We start from the raw sequence: 17,985 nt of genomic DNA on the forward strand, positions 1-17,985 counted from the left end.
AAACTAAAAAAAAAAAAAAAGTTTTTAGTTCCAGTACAATTACAATGAAACTATAAACATGTAAAATTGCCCTTTCCCTGTTTTCAAAGACTATCTGATATAATAAGGAAAAGATAATATGAACATATAAGAAAAAATGTAAATATAATACAGAATAAAATTCTGGAGAATAAAATAGGAATATTCTGTAGACTTTCATTCATTCCTGAGTCAGCAAAACCCCAGCTCAGGCTTGGCCAGCATGTATCTGCACTCTGTTTATATTGCTGACCAGCCAATTCATCCTCTCCACATCTCATTAGAGATGGTTAATGAATCAGAATACCCTTCTCAGCATCTTGGATCATTTCTTTCAGAAGCATATATTATCTGCATTTCATTATACATCCATCAGATGGTCATTTTTTTCCTATTAATATAGTTGATGACCTTAAATGCACTCTTGAAAAGTCATCATGATTTTTTAACCATTAAGCAGAAAAGCAAAAGAAAGAGAATTGGTTTTACCTGATGCTCTAAATCTTTCTTGTTTGGCATTAATAGCACTCAGTTGATGCTTAAAAATGCCTATAGGTTTCATTTCAGAGATTTTTCATTCTGTCTTGAAATAGCAAAAACCTTGTGGATTTTCTAGCCCCCACCATTTCTATTTTATTCAGTTTGAAATGTTGGCTGCCTAATAAAGTCCCAAGTTATTGGCCTAGGTCTTCTAAATTAATGTTTTATCCTCAATTAAATTCAACCAGTACTTAGTGCATATTGTATGTGGGTTCTGGGCTATAGTCTGAGAATAATGAGGTAGACAACACAGTCTTGGCCTGGTATCAAGATGTTTACAGTCTAATGGAAAATAGGGACAATTTTGATAGCATTTGTCTACTATTATTTAAATATATTATACGTATTTTAGTTCCTAGGTTGATAACAAAATGGTAACAGCCTTAAAATGTCTCTCCTTTAACGTCTGTATTAGTGTATCAGATTCTTCAGAAATATCATGTTTCTTCTCTAATTCTTATAATTCTTAAATATCTTATATATTTACCACTGTCCCCATTTTATATATAAAGACCTTGAGACTTTGATAAAGCAACCTGCCCATGGTCAAATAGGTAATGGTTGGAATGGATGTACCTCTAATTCCAAATTTTTAATCTTTCCATGGCACTATGCTCTGAGGTCTCTTTCTTAATGCAGTATTTTCAAATTTTCCATAGTTATCGATAAGTTAAAAAGTGTAGATTAGAAATATGGCCAAAATCAATAACTCCAGTGCTTCAGCAATTTAAAAACCATAATAATAAATACATATTGTACTTTGAGAATGTTCTGATCACTTGGTCAATTTTCAAAAGTGCAAGTCATTATAGAGTTGAAGTGAATATGGTAACCTCACTTTTTCCTAAAGGTGAATAGAATCACTATGTAATGGAAAGAACATGGATATGGAGTCACACAAACTTGATTTTATTTATTTATTTTTATTTTTAAATTTTAGAGAAAGATTTTTGCTACATTTCACATGAGCTTGCCAGAGACAGAGAAAGTGAGAAATCATCCCCCAGGGGGAATGGCCACACCAAAATCTCTTTTCCTTCATTCTCATCTTGTGATTTGGGGCATGAATGCACACATGCCCAATGTGATTTTCAAGCTGCTGGGTCCAGGATTCGAACCACATGGGAGTCCAGAGCCATAACCACTACACTATCTGCTGGCCCCACAGACTTCATTTTAAATCTCAACTTTTGTTATGTAATCTTGGCCATGCTTTTCAAAGCCTCATAGGTTCAGTTTTCTCAGATATAAAAATGCTCTTTATTGAAGAGATTTGTGGTAGAGACTAAATGAGATCAGGAATGTGCCATATCTAATGCAATGATAGTTGTTTTAGACAACAGTAATTAATATTAACAGTTTGATTAACAGTAATTAAAATTAATATCCTGAGTAGGTAGATTCACAAAATAAGGATACTATTGAAGAAGATTTACATTTGAAGGAATGTTGCCCAAAATGGTAGTGGAAATGTCTTCCGAATATTGATCTTACTCCTTAGAAGAGCAATGGGTATAATAGTAATAAGTGGGCATAGATTCCAAATTTCCTGTGCGATGGAACCTTTTATATACTCAAAAACTAGGAAAGAAAACTCCTTTTCTTTTTTTCTTTTAAAGGTAACCAGATAGAGCCATCAGGTGGTATGATGGCTAAGGATCTAGATCCCACATAACTGACTCTGTGATTCAAGTCCCAAACTTGACATCTTGAAAACCACACCAGGCACATGTGCATGCATGACCAAAATCCTGAGAGGAGAATGGAGAAGAAAGATTTGTGGCATGGCCAACCTCCCAGTGAGGGAGGGTGATTTCTCACTCTCCCTGTCTCTGTGTCTTTCTCTCTCCAGCAAGTGAACACATCCTATGGTAAAAATCTTAAAAAAAAGAAAAAAAAGTAATGGTATTATTAAAGGCAAAAGGCAGAAAAATAGGATAGTGGTAAGGTGACAGAGAGCCTTTTCCAGCACCCTTAAAATCACCATCTGACTCTACGCTTATCTCTCCCTCATTCCAGACACAGGCCTTTTGATAAAAGTATGGAGACCGCACATGCTATGTCTGATTTAGCCAGGAGTTGGAAAGAGCTCCCAGCAATGGCTCAGGATGCCTCTTTGCACAGAATTCTCTCTTGGAAGTAATGGTGAGTCCATTTTAGCAGAATAGAATGCCGTTATCTCCTTCACTATTCACAGGCAAATTAGCATCTTCTGCTTTTAGAATCCCAATATATCCGCGCTTTCAGAACTCAGGTGGCTACAGAGCTATCCCATTAGGTACAAGATGTTCATTTAGACTTTAATGAAAGGGAAGAAAATGTGTGAGGAATAAAGCAAGGTTCCCTGTGGTATTCACACATCTTATTTTAGTGCTCTCACTCATGGGAAATTGGAAATATCTTCAAGAGTGACTTGTTTATCAGGGATCTTCTATGAGCTGGGGTTGGGCTATCTCTAATCCACACGTGAACTCTACAGAGTAGACATTATTTTAGATGGAAATTGTATCTAGGGTAAGTTAAAGTGTTCAGGTCACAAAGCTAATAAATAGAGCTGAATTTGGAGCCGAAGTCTGTTTGAGCCCAGGTCAGATCAATCTGGACCCCCTCATCACTCTAGAAGTGAAAGTGCTTTATAGAGTCCATCCACTGATAGATCTCAGAGCTCAATATCCTCCAAGGGAATTCTTGCAGATTAATTTTATTACTTGTAAGACAAGCAAATATCAGACAATGGAGGTGGGTTAAGGAGAGGCAAAAAACTGAAGCAGGAGCCCCACCCGTGGTACCACCAAGTGCTAAATTAAGGCATTTGAAACCCTTTCTGTCAAACCCAGTAGTAATGGGGAGTCCTCATGGGAAAATTGACACAGGACTCATTTTTCCCTTCCATGAAACTCAAAAACAAAGCTACAGGTTGGAAAATATATATTTTGCAGGTTGAAAAACACATTTGTTTTACAACAACCCATTAATAAAAATGCTATTTCAAAAGTCCCTATATAGACATATCCGATATGTTTAGAAGACATTTGGAGAACAAAGGCAACATAGTTAAATATTTAAATGATTTAAATGAAAATTAAAAATAGATTTCCTTTCAATGAAAGGTTTTTAATTGAATCCATAAACCATGTTTAATATCTAAAGCTAGCAGGATTGCGTGTTAAGTATCAAAGATGTTTAACATGAAAATGTGTATTTGATAAAAAACAGATGACTCATTTTATATGTAGTTTCCAATCTGTTTTGTTGTATCCAACCTCCTACTGGATATGCAAGCAAACTTCCTTAAGTCTGCAAGATCAACGAGTAACAGTAAGTTCTATCAATTTTAGAAGAGAAAGGGGCCTATTTTTAATATATCATCTGCCTAGGTACAATAAGTTTTAAGAAAAAGTCAATAAATAATTTTAGTGTTTACTCTGGACTTATTTCTATACCAGATCTTGTTTAAGTACTGCAAAATAAAATGCATTTAAATGGTTCATGCCCTCCAGAAGCCTACACTTTAGATGAATAGGGAAGATACAAGTTAGAATCTGTACCCTGAGCTATAGCAACCATGACTGTGGACACTCAGAAAAGAGAATTCCATGTGAGACAATCTTATTAAAGAAGATGCTGCTGTGTAAGATTGCCTTAGTGAGAAGAGCCAGACCAAGAAATGTAACAACTTCAGAAGAGATGTTTGAGTTACCTTGTCCTCTTGAGTAGAGACTACGAAAACAGATCCTTACTCATCTACATACCACAGGCAGAGTGACAGCCTCTCCAGAAGTGCAGCACATCGAAGTTCTTCTTACTCCCAAAGAGCCCTCTGTAGTAGGGCTTACACCACCACTTCAGTGTAGTCAGGGTATGCCTCTGCTCAACCTAAACAATTGAGAAATATGTGCACACTCAAAAGAAGCATGGCTTTAACCTTAGGGACATAGATTGTTGTCCTTTGAAAGGGTTAGGAAAAAACTTAGAATTATTTCTGTTTCATTATTCACCCACAGGTACACATGTATGTGTAAATGCAGACATAAATTCACAGTACACATCACAAATGAAAGAATTTTTTCCTAAATAGTGATTTTCAGCACTGTCACATGAACTTGTGCCAATCTGCCCATATAAGTATCACCAAATGGGACTACTTTAAAAAATATGTGCATGAAGATTCCTGGTCTAGGAGCTGTAAAACAAAGCTTAAAACAAAGCTTGGAATTTGTACTTTTTAGTGAAGATCCCAAAGTAGTTTGGATGCAGCAAAGTTTAGAAAGTATTGTTTGGTCTTATCCTTAGAAAAAGTTCATCAATCTTTGTACACGCAATTCCATCAAAGGAGAGCTCACGATACCAGCAGGTAGCATAATGGCTATGTCACTGAACTCCCATGTAGTCGACTGTGGTTCGAGTTCTGGACCCAGTGGCTTAAACTCATGCCGAGCGCGTGTGTGTGTGTGCCCAAGATCCCGAGAGGAGAATGGAGAAGGGATTGCGGCATGGTCATCCCTCCTGGGGGAGGGGGGTGATTTTTCACTTTTTATCTCTCTGTCTCTGTCTTTCTGGCAAGCACACGTGCCCTATAGCAAAAAGCACACCTGCCCTAAAAAAAAAACCCCCCCTTAAAAAAAAAAAAAAAAAAAGAGAGAGAGAGAGAGTTCACTGCCTGATCAGGTAGTTTTGGTGGACCATGAGGGGACTTTGGAATCTCCATGGAAAAACAGAATTAATGTATGAGTTTATTTTGGTGGAAAAAAATATTGACATACCCAGTTTTTTTCATACTATTTCTTTTTCATGAACTTTTTGTGTGTATACCAACACATTTTGAAACTTTTATCTAGTGACCTAATTTCAGGTCTATGAAATAAGAAGTCTCTCACTTATTCCACAAAGTATTTATGCAACCATTCAGACAGACTTTATAATAATCTGATTTTTTCTCTTTAAATTGAGAATTATTTCAAAATTTCATGTTACTTCGTTTCCAGGGTGGTCATCATCTTTAACACCTGACTTTGAGTAGCTGTGGCTTTCCATTCACTCTACGCTCACTCACCTGGGATTATTTAAAGAACTCTCACATCTTACTTATCACTTCTACATCAATGACACAAATAATTATCTCCACCTCATCTCAAATGCCTATGAGAGCTTCATCATGTCTAAAGAAGTTACTGTTTTCCCCAAAATTCACTCCTCCTCCTCTTCTTCCTCTTTTCTGGTCATCTTTCTCATCCACTCTGTCTTCATCTTCTTTAGTCTTCCTTCTCCTTCCCTCCTCCTACTCCTCTTTTAGGTTTCCTACTCAGAAGCCAGAGCCATCAGTCATCTTGTTGCTTATTGTGCTTTTGTAAAGCTCTTTGTTTTCTTCCTCTCTCTCGCTCTAATTACACAGGTGGTTATCAAATTCCACTGATACTATCAACTAAATATTCTTGAATCATTATACTTAACTCTATCCCCACAGTCCCTGATTAAGTTTTTTAAGGTTTTTCCCATCGGATGCAAGCATTCACAGGAAAGAGAGAAACAGAGAAAGAGAGACGAAAAGGTAGAAATCACTGCCCAGAGGGGATGGCTTTGCCTCAATCCCTTCTCCTCCATTTTCCTCATGGGATTTTGAGCACACACACACACACACACATATACCTGGTGTGATTTTCAACCCACCAGGTTCAGGACTAGAATCTCAGTTGGACATGTGGGAGTCCAGCACCTTAACCACTACATAACCTGATGGCCCTGATAATGACATTCTAAATGAGCTTCTTACCCCTATGGTGGTTAATCTCTAAACAATTCTCCACACTAAAACCAAAAATGCAAATGTGGTCCTGTGTAAACTCCTCTGTTTCCAAGTGATTGGAAGCTCTCAGTTATCTCCCAAACAAAGTATAAGCTGCCCAATGGGGTAAATAAGGTTTTCATGTTCTGGCATCATCTACCAACACCATGCATAGTCTGGGCTTCCGGGATATTTCATTGATTTTCCAATTTTCTTGATTTTTCTATGACTCTCTCTTTTTATTAAACTTTTTTTTCCCTGTGTCCTTCTCATTTCTGATTTGTCCAAAAAAAACTTCTATTTCCCTTCAGACCCAACTCTAGAATTACCTCTCCCAGAAATCCGCTTTTACCCCTTCTACTCTGAATCTGAGGTTCCCACAAAACTCTGAGCTCCATTGCTATTTTCATCTTTATGACTGTTCACATGCCTGTCTCCCTCCCTAAACTGTGGACTCCCTGAGGTTAAGGATTGATTGATATTCATTTCTGTAACCCATTTACAGAGAAGAACTTGCCTGGCACATAGTAGGTGTTCAGTAAATGTTTACTGAATTGTTTAATTGATCAGATATGCAAATTAAGTTGTCACTCGTTTAAGTTTTTGTTTATTTATTTTTTTTTATTTTTCATGAATGAGATGGGAGAAGGACAATTCCTACAGGGTCTTTGCTAAGATCCAGCCCCAGCCACAATCAGCCTTGAATCATGAGCATCTGTGCATGCTACATGTTCAAAGAGGTTGCTGGACATGAACCTGGAACCTTCTCATGCAGATCAGCCACACAGAGTATTGAATTACCAATGGGCCACCATATGGCTTCCTAAGGTTTGTCCCTAAAGTCCCAGGCTAGTGCTCCTTGCTCTACCCTACAATGTCCCTACTTCCTTCACCATTACTAGATTAGAGGATTTCTATGATAAACACCAACACCCACCTTAAAGATTAACAGCTGGCATTGACATGACAGAACTCAGAGGCATTTCCTAAAGCTTAAGCAATTTAAACACTGGGAATTTGTTTGTAAGGAGGAATATACAATATAGGTAGTAATTTCCAAAACCTGAATCTGTTGACCCTACACCAGAGCTGATTTGTGATAAGCAAGGAGGCCAATTGCAAACTTGACTTTACTCAAGCCCAAGAAGTTTGTAGCCTCTTGGCTCTGATACACTGCCGTAAATAAGCTGTTAGCTGGACTCAGTGACCAGCCAGCACTGTCATCCACTGCCCAGTATAGCACAGGTTATAGTTCATATCCAGTGGGATCGCTACCTGCAGAAACACAGGTCCATGTGCAGCATGAGATCATTTTTCAAGGTGGCAGATGGCTCAGCAGAAACACCATAAGAAGCTTGCTCCAGGGCCTTAAATACAGCAAAATTAATTAAAATACCCTTTTAATGAGTTCCAAAACAATATGTTTCAGACAATTCATTTAATTTTTTAACTCACCTATATGGAATAACACATGTTTAATTTAAAAAGCAATTAAATCTGTGTTAAAAAAACCTTCAGTAAATGTAAAGACCATAAATACTTACATTAACTTGTTTTTGTCTTTATTCTGTATGATTTTCTTGTTCTTAGTAAATGAAAGAAAAATATTGCAAAATAAAACTAGTTACATAATGGTTGTCAGAGGACTGATCATTCAACATTAATTAACCATGTTGCTTTAAGCAACTTGCTTCCATTTTCTATGTCTTAGTTTGGTCATTTAAAAACTGAGTAACATGGGACCAGCAGTTGGCATAATGGCTATGTCACTGGACTCCCATGTAGTCAATCACGATTTGAGTCCCAGACCCGATGGCTTAAATTTAAACCGGGTGCGTGTGCATGCATGCCCAAGATCCCGAAAGGAGAGTGGAGGAGAAGGGATTGTGGTATGGCCATCCCCCTAGGGGGTGATTTCTTGCTTTCTGTCTCTCTGTCTCTCTCTTTCTGGCAAGCGCATGCACCCTATAGCAAAAATCTCTCAAAAAAAAAAAAAAAAAGAAGAAAAGAAAAAAGAAAGAAAAGAAATGGGTAACTCACACCCACGCAATTTAAGACTGTGTGTTTATATATTTAAATAGAATGTGATTATAATAGCTATCATCTTCCATTGAGTGTGTCCTATGTACCAAAAAAACTGTTTTAAATGTTTAAGTGGATTATGTCAACTAATGCTGAAAACAGCCATTATCATCATCATTTCCCAGATGGATAAACTGAGACAGCAGGAAAACACCTTGTTTACTTATGTTTTCCCAGCTATGTGGTAGCTGGGCTGGGCTTTTACCAGAAGCCTTTCTTCCCCCCTAGGTTTTTGTCATAGGGTATGTGCAGTTGCCAGAGAGAGACACTGAAACAGGAAAGTGAGAAATCTTCCCCCTACACATGCACGAGGGGAGATGGCCACACAGCGATCCCTTATCCTCTGTTCTCCTCTGGGGATTTTGGGCAAACTCACATCTATACCCAGTGTGATTTTTAAGGTGCCAGGTTCAGGACTCAAATTGTGGTTAGCCTTGTGGGAATACAGTGCCTTAACCACCATGACACTTGCTGACCTCCAAAGCCTATTTATTTATTTATTTATTACTTTCTAAATTCATGATAAAGTGCCTGCAAGCACGCACAAGCGGGAGAGAAAGAAGTACTGTTTACTGGTACCCTTTGGTCATGCTGTGATCCCCTTCCAGCACCTGCACTCCTTGAATACATCATGACCCTGAACTTACACACATGCATTTAGCATGCTTTCAGGTCAGCTGGGCTAGGACCTTAGACCAAGGTTGGCATGTGGCTCCCAGCTCCAAAGTCTGGCATACTACTGACTGTACTATAAAGCTTTGGGCAGCCTTATTTGCTTTATTTATGATAAAGAGAATGTGTGCATGCATGAGAAAGAGAGAGAGACAGAGGAAGACAGAGAAACAGAGAGAGAGAGAGAGAGAGAGAGAGAGTAGCACCCTTAAGAGAGTCTCATTACACCATGAGTCCTGTTCCCCACCCTTCCAGGTCATCAGGACCCTAGTCATGCATATACATCAAGGATATTTTTAGGCCAACCCAAGGATTTGAACCCACAGTAATCCATGTGGCTTCTAGCACTAAAGTTCAGTTTACTATCTACTGCACCACCTGGCCAGGCCCCAGAGGCCTTTTAACTGGAGAGCCTGTACTCCTAGCCAAAATCCTCTTCTACCTCCCACTTAACCTCCTTACTTTCTTTTCTCCTTAAGATTATTTATTTCTTCCATGAAAGAGAGAGAAGCACTCCCAATAAGGTCTTTGCATCACAGTCTACTCTAATCCCAACCAGCCCTGATCAAGAGTACACACACATGGGCCTAGTACGTACAAGGAAATGGCAGGAAAGGAACCTGAGATCTTCCCATGTGAGTCCTGCCTAGAAGAGCATTGCATTTCCACTACACCACTGCAGACGGTCCCCACTTACTTCTGGTAACAACAACAACCAAAAAGAGCCAGGTGGATACACAGACACCTCTTATTGGTCACTTTGTTAACTGTCCTGTCCAATGAGAAATTGGCCTATAGAAGAGCCACAGCAGGCCAAACACCACAGTATGAGCTCTCAGGCATGATTTTGTTTCTATTTTTCCACAATTTGTCTTCACACTGTGAAACTGACAGGGCAGGTTCATCACTTTTTGACCTGTTTTTCAGATGCTGATTGAAAAGTTTTCCTTATTTCCTTATTTATTTTTAATTGCCAGGGTGCACATACACTCACCAGGGGTGGGAGGCAGAGAGGAAAGAAGGAGAGAGTGAACACTGTCCCCCCAGTAGGGGATGGTTGTACTACAATCCTTTTTCCTCGATTTCTCCATCCCATCAGGAATTTGGGCACGCATGCATAAATGTCCAGCAAGTTTTTCATGTCTCCAGGGCTGGGATTCACGCCATGGTGAGCCATGTGGGCTCTGGCTTCCTACACACAGGGCTTACCCACTGCACTCTGGTGCCATCCTTGTTTTGTATTTCTAATGGTAACATTTTAAAGCCTGACTTCAATTTCCTATGGAAGGTTATAGTATTTTTGGAGTATCACTAATTTCTAAATCCTAACCAAACAAGCCAGAATTCAGAAAATAAATTACTTGAGTATTCCTAGGAGGATCCATGAGATTTTCAAGATGTTAAAATGCAAATTCAATTTTAATCACTTTACCCCTGGGCTCACATCCTTAAGAGAAATATAAATGTGAGGAAAACGACATTTTCTGATGAGTCAAAACAAATATGTTTTCCTCATTTTTATAATTTCTGTGTTTTAAACAAATTAACCATGAATGTTCTGATTATTAGCTGTACTTGACAACAGGAGGGACACAACAATGTCACACCCACCCTTCGTAGGGCTGACGGAGCAGATGGTCTCAGGTGATATCAGCAGCTATGTACTGCCATGGAAGGACACTAGATTTAGAGTCCTGAGATTAGAAGTCTGACCTGCTTCCATAGAGGCCTTCGTAAACTTTCAGGCAGGTTATGTTTGACTGATAATGCCTGACTACCTCCAGAGGTATGTTTACAATGTAGCTCACTGACCTGCCTGACTTTCATAAAACCTTAGGTTATGGTCATCTTTAGGTCCCTCCTCCAACATAGAAGGCATGCAGAAAGTCTTGGCTAGTGAGAAGAGAAGCATTCAATGTGATTTTTAAGGACTTTGATTCTAAAATGTTTTAGTTCTTCAGCCATCAATGTATCTTACTCTGTTCTTTTGAACTTTGAGATCATGAAACTCTTACACACTATGTATGTTTGCCTGAAAGTTTCTGTGAAATAGTAAACCATAACAATTTTTATAAATAAATAAGAGGGATGGTAACCTCTGGCTCGCCTGTTCTGTGAGCTGCAGGCAACCACTGTACAGAGCCTCTTTATGGTTCTCCCTTACTGTGGGCTCCTCCCATTCCAGTCCACTCAACACGTGACGTCAGAAGAAGCATCCTAGAATGTATGTTTTATTAGGCCTTGCCCTAGACTGTTTTTTCTTCCCCTTCTGTCAGGCAAATTTTGATTCATTTTTTTTTCTTTTTTTACTACACAAATGTGGCTTTATTCATATAAATCTTTACAAAGCATTTTTTTCTTTTTAAATTTTTTTTTTATTTCATTGTCTTTTATATAGTCAATCCATTATTTAACTTACAAAGTGAATATTTCAAAAAGTGAACATTTCTCCCTAGTCAAGTTGATAAAACTTTAAAATATCTTCAACAGATATATTTTAGATCCACATTGAGACAACGGTCTTTCCAGAAGCCTCTTCCAGGCCCAGTTGCAGTAGCACAGCAGTGACACAACACTCTGTAATGCTAGAAGCCATAGGAAAGATCGAGGTTTGGTTCCCAGGTTGACCTGTAAATGCTGGGTGGGTGGCTGTGATACTGGCTGGATGAAAGTCTGGGGGAGGATCAAGACATATGAGACCTTGTCAAGAGGGCTTCTCTCTCTCTCTCCCTCTCTCTACCTCTGTCTCATGAAAACAAATAAATAAACGTACACTTTTTTTTTTTTGAGAGGTTTTTGCTATAGGGCACGTATGCTCACCAGACAGAGAGAGAGAGGGACAGAAAGCAAGAAATCACCCTGCAGGGGGGATGGCCTCACCACAATCCCTTCTCCATTCTCTTCTCGGGATCTTGGGCATGCACGCGCACACGCCCAGGGTGAGTTTTAAGCCACCGGGTCTAGGACACGAACCATGCTCGACTACATGGGAGTCCAGCGACATAGCCATTACGCTAACTGCTGGTCCCAAAAGTACATATTTTTAAAAAGCATCTTCTGATTTCTCAAGTCTAAACAAAAATGTCCTGTATGCTTCCATAGCACCCACCAATCATGGCGTGCATCACTCAGTATTAGATATGTCCACTTTCACAGCAGAGTTGCCATGCACTCAGCACTCATGGAGGGCAGGAATGGAGCCTTTCTCTGTGTTTGTCACCAGAACTTGTCAGACACATAATTATAGCTAAGATTGTGATTGTTTACCATGATTCTGGAACTGTTCTAAATATATCATCTTAAATTAATTTTTATGATAATTCTATAAGGTGAATGAAATTATTATCTACAATCCACATAGAGAGAAATGGGCAGTGAGAGATTTAAAAACTGATCCAGGGTCACAGGAAGTGGAAGCGGCAGAAACAGGATTTGAACCCAAGAAGTCTGAATACAAAGTCCTGGTTTTTAATGTTTATTCTATGTTAAATCCACATAATAGATGTACAACAAATATTGGGAAGTGAAGGGAAGAAGGGAATAAAAAAATGTATTCAAGTCCTTAGAAAGCCTCCTATGATAGTCAGAATAAATGAATTACTATCATGAAAAATATGAATCTGTGAAATCCAGCCTGCTCTCTCTCTCCCTGGGCTCCTGTCACTCATCAACATGGACTTTGAGCCTCAGATAATTACATGCATCTTTCCTTTGTGAGGCTTTCAGTGTTATTCCTCTTTCTGGAATGCCTTTGTGACAGCCTGGCCAGCTCCCACTTGACCTGGCATAGATCTTGCCTCTGTGGGGATGTCTGGGTTAGAATGTCATCTCCTGAACATTTATTGCATGCCATGCAAAGTTCTACTGCAATGTCTTGTAAATATCTTTTTTACTTCTCTATCTTTCCCAAAAGACTATGAACTTCTCAGGAGAAGGGACCATATCTGATTTGTTTCTCTTTCTCCGTTCTAGCTTAGTGCCTGAGCCAAATAAATTCCCAAGAAATGCTTGCCGCATGATTGAATTAAATGTTCTTCAAATCACTCAATATTCCAGAAGCCAGACTCTCTATAATTACATTGTCATGATGAAGTTCTTTGAAGGTATCTTTATTAGTTTTCCCCTCTCCATCCTATGCCTCCTGTCCTTTAGAAGAGGAAGCAAGAAATGACCTCGCTGCTCAGGTCAAAAGAAAAGGAGACTAGAGAAGAAACAGATCTAGAAGCCAGCCCTGCTCTTAGGCTACTGGGGAGATGAGCCCCAGCACTTACCCTAGTACTTACCCAGAAGGGTAAATAGTGTATGAACAACCAAGCACATCCTTGAATATCCCTGTGTTTCAGGAACAAGAGGGAGGAAAACTCTGGCTCAAGCAATTGCTCCTGGGGCCTTTTCACAATGATGAAAATAGCCCTGAGAACAAAACATTCCCTAGAAATATTAAAATGAAAATAAATGTATGTTTTAAGAGGTAATTCAATTGCTTACTAATTCATTAAAAACTGCAAGATCTCTTGGGGAAAAACTGTCATCTATTCACTAATTATAATGTCACAGCGATGTCCCAGGCAATTCACCAATCGAATGTAATTAAATCTCACCAGAGTCCTCAAAATTGGTCTCCTGATCCCATTTTACAGATAAGGAAATGAGGCCTAAGGGGATTTAGCTCCCTGCCTAAGTCACACTGCAAGCCTACCCTGTCCACTTCTAAAGCCCATGCTCTTTCCACTGTACCGACTGCAAAATGCTCTGCAGAGAAGCTGTAAGAAGGAGCACTGATATGGGGGCTAGGGTGTGGGGGGAGAACACGAAGCCCTTGACCCACAGAAAGAACCAGTGGAGTTTGATGAGCTCTGGTGATGGACCAAAAAGACCCATACACAGCAGATGGGACTTTGAATCCAAAATGTACTGAGATCTCAGCTTTGCTATGGAGTTGCTCTGCATTAAATATCTTTCAGTTTCTGGCCAATGAAACATCTCAGATCAGGGCACAGGGAAGATGTCCCACCCTATCTCAAGGAGCCCAGAGTGACAGGCATGGCCAGTGAAAGCAGCAAAGTTGCTTCTGAGTGTCTTCTTTTCCTGTGACCTCCCCAGCTTGACTTTTCTTAAGTGCCTTGTTCTGGAAGTATTAAAGGAGCCCAGGCCACCCAGTGAAACAGTTCTGACAGGCGACAAGAGTACTTAGAACCAGGTTGCAAGGAGTGGCAGTTCTATTGTTAAGGATGTCTGTAATCCTCCAGTGTATATGTGAGAGGACATGGGAAAAACTAAGGGAGTAAATAGGAGATGTCTGAGCAGATTTTCAGCCATGTTGGGGCCCTGCATTCACATCTGCAATGTGAGCTAGGTGTTGCAGGGTTTTCAGACCATGCCTCCAAACTGTGCAGTAAAGGAGAAAAATGTTTGGGCTTTGGAGTCAGACAGTTGGTTGCATCTAGATTTTTCTAATTAATATGATCTGAGGAATGGCACCAAACCTCTCTCTGTCTTAACCATTCAATTATTAAAAGGTCATTTGCAAGACTTTGCAAAGAGAGACACTTTATAAGTGCACAGAAATGCGTCAGATGTTTTATGTCATTCTCCAGCCCAGGAAAGGCCCAAGGAATGGAAGAACTCAGTCACTCATATGTGACAATGTCTATAAGACAAGAGCTTAGGAAAAGAACACACATGCAGCTCTAATCTCAGATCTACTGAATGGCATTGTAATTAATTGCATATGAGCCTCTCTCACCCACTAACATGAGAATTCTTTAAAGCTATGAGCTGTGCATAGCTGCGTCCTATAACCTAGCAGGGAATCTGGCATAATGCAAGTGTTCCATAAATGTTTGATGTGTGAAAGCACAACTGGCTAAAGAATCCGTGGGGTAGTCTGGACCATGGTGGGCCTGTGTCAGACAGGAGTCCCATGACGAGCAGCATCTTTGCCTTTCTGAAGGATAAATTGGGCTAGTACTGATTCCCTTACTAAACAAACATTTCTCCAGTGAAACACGTGTTTGCTTGCTCCCATTTCACTCTATGTTTATTTATTCATAGCCCATAAAAAGCTGTTAGTTGGAAACATTCGAGTTTCTTCATTACATTCCCCAAAGTGGGAGGTTGTTTTTCTCTCATGTAGCATTATTTTCAGTGTGTGAAAATCTCTGGCCTTAAAAAATACTTGTGGGAGCTTATCAGTGAGTCTAAAATCATCCATCAGCAGCAGAAAGTTCTCACAGCCCTCAAGCGGCTCAGAGAAAAATGGGAGCTCACATCTGAATGCTAAAGCGGGAAAGTCCTCAGGACTCCCTGGACTAGTCCCTTCCTCTCACGGGTGGGGGATGAAGAAAGAGGGCTTACCCTTCCCAACCCTTTCAAAAATAGCAGAATTCAAAGACTCTGGTTGCTACTGACTCTTATTTTCTGTCTTCCTCCCCAAACTTGAAGTTTTTTTCTCCTGTTTTCTGCTCACACTTTTCACTCACACTCACACTCTGATTGCCCCAATCAGGAATCAATAAATCTTCTTAGAATCTTCTTTCCTCTTTTCTTCTTCTTTCCTCTTTTCTTCTTTCCCCCTTTCTTCTCCTTTTCCTTCGTCTCCTTCTCTTTCTTCCTTCCTTCTTTCCTTCTTTACTCCCTTCCTTCCTTCCTTCCTCCTCCTCCTCCTCCTCTTCCTCCTCCTTCTTTTTCTTCCTTTCTCCTTCTCCTTCAAATCCAGTCGTCATCCAGTCCTTATCACCCTTCTCCTTCACTCCACTCCATCCAGGAAGTAATGGGAAGGTATGGTGATTTGAACTCACAAACATTTTGCCCATTTTTCCTTTTCATTTTCTCTGTGCATCCTCCTTCACATGGACCATTGAAACAATCTCTGAATGAGTCTATGCCTTCAGTCTTGCCTCTTCCAACTGAGCCTCACAGTGTCTCCGGGATCTCCCTTCTAAAACTGCTCAGAAACCTCTAATAACTTCCACATCCTAATGATAAATCCCAAACTTCTTGCAATGGCATCTAGCACCCTTTTATTTCTTTCTCGAACAAGAGAGAGAAAAAAAGCTAGAAAGAGGGACAGCACCCCCAATAGGGTTCTGACTCCGACAACCACCCTCAGCCTTCAGCTAGCCAGATAGTGGGCAAGCATGTGCCCACTTACTCGGGGAGGTCTTTAGACTTGAAGTGGGAATGTGCCCATGTAGGACTGCCCCACAGAGTATCATATTTTATCGCCATGCCACTGACTGGCTGCTAGCACTCTTTTTTTTTTTGGAGAGGGTTTTGCTATAGGATGTGTGCGCTCGCCAGACAGACAGAGAGACGTAGAGACAGAAAGCGAGAAATCACCCCCCGGGGGGATGTTCACGCCGCAATCCCTTCTCCTCCATTCTCCTCTTGGGGTCTTGGGCACGCACACACACGCGCCCGGCCTGAGTTTTAAGCCACCGGGTCTGGGATGCGAACCGCGGTCGACTACGTGGGAGTCCAGAGACATAACCATTATGCTAACTGCTGGTTCCCGCTAGCACTCTTTTTTTTTTTGGAGAGGGTTTTGCTATAGGATGTGTGCGCTCGCCAGACAGACAGAGAGACGTAGAGACAGAAAGCGAGAAATCACCCCCCGGGGGGATGTTCACGCCGCAATCCCTTCTCCTCCATTCTCCTCTTGGGGTCTTGGGCACGCACACACACGCGCCCGGCCTGAGTTTTAAGCCACCGGGTCTGGGATGCGAACCGCGGTCGACTACGTGGGAGTCCAGAGACATAACCATTATGCTAACTGCTGGTTCCCGCTAGCACTCTTTTTTTTTTTGGAGAGGGTTTTGCTATAGGATGTGTGCGCTCGCCAGACAGACAGAGAGACGTAGAGACAGAAAGCGAGAAATCACCCCCCGGGGGGATGTTCACGCCGCAATCCCTTCTCCTCCATTCTCCTCTTGGGGTCTTGGGCACGCACACACACGCGCCCGGCCTGAGTTTTAAGCCACCGGGTCTGGGATGCGAACCGCGGTCGACTACGTGGGAGTCCAGAGACATAACCATTATGCTAACTGCTGGTTCCCGCTAGCACTCTTTTTTTTTTTGGAGAGGGTTTTGCTATAGGATGTGTGCGCTCGCCAGACAGACAGAGAGACGTAGAGACAGAAAGCGAGAAATCACCCCCCGGGGGGATGTTCACGCCGCAATCCCTTCTCCTCCATTCTCCTCTTGGGGTCTTGGGCACGCACACACACGCGCCCGGCCTGAGTTTTAAGCCACCGGGTCTGGGATGCGAACCGCGGTCGACTACGTGGGAGTCCAGAGACATAGCCATTATGCTAACTGCTGGTTCCCGCTAGCACTCTTTTTAACCCATCATAACCTAGTCTTTTACTTACCTCCCACTGCTCCCTCTATGGACATACCCCAGCTTTTAATTTTTTTTTTTCTGCTATCGAGTGTTTGTGTTTATGAGAGAGAGAGAGAGTGAGAGAGAGAGAGCATCCCCCAGGGGAATGGCCATGCCACAATCCATTCTCCTCTCAGGATTCTGGTCATGCACACATACATACACACCCAGTATTTTTATCAAGCTGCTGTGTCTGGAACTCACACCACATAGTCAACCATGTGGGATCCAGCTATCCTACCCACCAGGCCACTAGCTGGCCTACACTAGCATTTTGAAGTCTCATACCTTTGCACACTCTGCCTCTCCAGCTAACTAACCAGCTCATCCTTCCAGGTAGCTACATCTTCATGTAGCTTGTATTGAGAAGGCATTGTCCAAACAAGATCATTTCATTTCAAATCCTGTACTATCTTTGCACTACTCCACAATTATCTCCGAGCAATGAGTTTAATAGTAAACAGCAGACCTCAGTAGAGAAATTATTTTTTTCTAAAGGTGCAGTTAT

The sequence above is a fragment of the Tupaia chinensis genome, unplaced genomic scaffold (genome assembly GCF_000334495.1).
Source record: "Tupaia chinensis unplaced genomic scaffold, TupChi_1.0 Scaffold000045_1, whole genome shotgun sequence".
NCBI lineage: Eukaryota > Metazoa > Chordata > Mammalia > Scandentia > Tupaiidae > Tupaia > Tupaia belangeri.